The 2,890-nt window shown below is 41.0% G+C and overlaps 1 long non-coding RNA gene across 1 annotated transcript; it reads right to left on the minus strand.

Moving 5' to 3' along the window:
• Positions 1-801: 801 nt before the first annotated feature.
• On the minus strand, positions 802-2,890 carry LOC127353493 (uncharacterized). Its single transcript, XR_007881302.1, has 2 exons — positions 2,582-2,890; positions 802-1,276 (listed from the first exon to the last, which is right to left on the minus strand). It is a non-coding gene; the product is annotated as an uncharacterized LOC127353493 (long non-coding RNA).

A 2,890-nucleotide genomic window follows, 5' to 3' on the forward strand; every position in this document is an offset into this window, starting at 1 on the left:
ATCCGCATCGGATGGCTGCGCCACTGCCGCGCATGGACGCACTGTGACTGGCGCGGTAGAAAGAGTGAACACTAACGCTGGTCCCAGCATTATTCTCACCACCCCCACTACTTCTACCACATCCATTAGCTCCCTTACTGATACTACGAGTTTGTGTAGTACTCCCACCTATGTTGGGCAAAGGGTCATGTGTTTGTGCTTGTGTGTTCTCCTCGCTCTGCCCGGCAGCGCCGGTGCAAAGACGCACCGTGACTATCACGCTCACTAAACGACCGGCCGTCATCTCCCAAAGGTAGATTTTCCCCTTCAGAATCAAGGGTCAGCGAATAGGAGACCCATCACTTCCCTAATCATAAACTTTTAGCTTGTCATTTTCGTTTATTTGGTCTCAACAACTCCTAAATCCAGCAATACCGCTTCAGCATAAATAGCGCCGTGGCGCAATATTTCCGGTTTCTCGCCCAACAGTTTGGACGGGTCTTCCTCGAACATTTTGCATTGAAACATGATGTTTTTCTGAGCTAAGGTCTAAGTATGGGATGTCTGCCAACTAGTGGAGGGGAGTATGAATGAGATATAACACTCTATTAGGAGAAAACAGCTGTTTGATTCAGTACTGCGTCCTGTCGCAATTTTGCGACTTTGGCGCTTAAGTAATAATACTTTTAACCCTTTAAGTTCACCTTCAGATATGTGTAAAAGCTGCAATTATGTTTGAACCCCATTAAAAATACTGTATACTGAATATTCTATCATTTATATTATATACTGTATTATGATGTCATTTATCTTCCAATGTAATAAAGTTTGAATGTGAGACAGTAATGTATTGTGTTGCTTACAGTCATTAATACAGGTTTAAGTTCCACATTTTCATATTGATAGATGTTACACGAATCAGGTTTTCAAGTCTTGTACATCCAGGAAATCTTCATAAAACCTGAAATAACATGTTATTTATATAAAACCACACTTATTACTGAATTTAAAAATGACCAAAACTCTTCTTAAAAGTAAAACACTTTATTTATATTTCATTCATATTCCAGTTACACATGTTGTAAGTAACAAAGCTATAACTTTTATGTAAACTGTGCAGATCATGTCCTCCATCAAGGTTTATGGTTTCTAGTATACTGAAGTGTGAGCTGGTAATGGAGCTCTGCGGTCAGTGTTCATCTTGTTGAGTCTTCCTTTGGATACCCAGACTGTCCTGATGCTGCAGCTGTCTCTGTCCTCTGATGGGTCCAGGAACACCTGAGCTTCATCAGGTCACCTGTAAAACATGGAAGATTCAGTGTTACTTGTAAGGCAGCACATAATATACAGTACAATACAGTATAATATAATAAAAGTACAACAGCTCATTGTGGCTCACAGTAGTCCTAAGTTATAAAATAAAATAATAAGCAGTGTCTCTGGTGAGTTCCTTGTTGCAGCTAACTGTAGTGATGTGTTGTTGAAACAGTCTGAGGTTACCAACACAATGTCTATCTAATGGCAGCAGATACACACACAGGACATTTACTGACTGTAACTGATGTTGTAACAAGTTCCCGGTTCAATAACAGACATTTAGCAGTGAGCCTCAGTGTTTATAATACAATAGGAGATTATATGAGTATGTTACACTGGACCTACACTTATATCGTCAGTAATAGCAGTACTTCAGTACTTCAGCTAAATATTTAACTTTTATTTGTCGCGGTTTGACTCCACAAAAAGCCTAGTGAGCAACCCCAGCTGCTGGGTGCTAATCAAAGTTACACAGTAATACTAAACTAATGAATCCCTGCAGTTTGACTATTTCTCTCTCACAGTAGCTCTATTGTTAACTCTGGTGCACGTTGATCAAGTTAATTTACACACGTAACACACGCACACACACACACCTGAACGAAGCAGAGAAACAACAAAGCTAGCGCTAGCTGAGATAACGTTAGCACGTCAGTATAAAGTTACACAATAATCACCATCACTCACTCCCTGTATTTTGTTAGCTTCTAAGGAGGCTTGATCACAGTTTGACTATTTCTCTTTCACGGTAGCTCTAGCTTTACCTCCGGTACATTTCACACACACACACACACACACACACACACACACACACACACACACCTGAGCGGAGCAGGACAATGGCTCCGGAATAACAAAGCTAGCGCTAGCTCAGAGAGCTAACAGCTGATGAGCAGCTACAGTTTGTTTTCTGCTCTTTCTAACAGCCACACAAACATATTACTGACTGAGCACGTTTAACTACATACAGACCAACATAAAGCCAATTACCCCCGGACACAAAACCCACAACAGTAACAGAGTTACAGAGCCCCCCCTCCCCCTCGAAGCTTGGTGATTCTCGGTATAAACTTATAATAAACTTCGTGTGAATCTCTATAAAAATATCAGCAGGGGAGAATATGGAGACATCTGCACCAGCTGGTTAATACATTAACTTCACCTTATAAGTTTCATGTTCATCTTTTAACATTTAACAAACATTTAACAAACAATAACTACGTTAGCATGTGCTAGCATTGCACGAACAATGAAAAACAAAGTATAAATTCTTAAAAATACTTACAGTGACTTCCTCTGCTGTCTCTCCACAGACAGTTGGTACAATCCCTCTTTCAGGAACAGTCTTTCAGTCAGTCCACTGTTGTACTGACCGAGGTTGTGAAAACAGTCCAACACGAAAGTTCACACACACATTCCCGTTTTTGTGACTCTAGCCGGACATTGCCGTAAAAAATTATTTACATACATTTACATATGTAAATTTGTGTTGGGCTGTGCAGCCAATGACTGAACAGCTTGTCTGCTGAGGCCTTTGCCCAGTCATTAGGCTGGCAGGCGGCAGGCGGCAAGCTGCTGGCTGGACTTGCTTGTT

The sequence above is a fragment of the Dicentrarchus labrax genome, unplaced genomic scaffold (assembly GCF_905237075.1).
Source record: "Dicentrarchus labrax unplaced genomic scaffold, dlabrax2021, whole genome shotgun sequence".
NCBI classification, from domain to species: Eukaryota; Metazoa; Chordata; class Actinopteri; family Moronidae; genus Dicentrarchus; species Dicentrarchus labrax.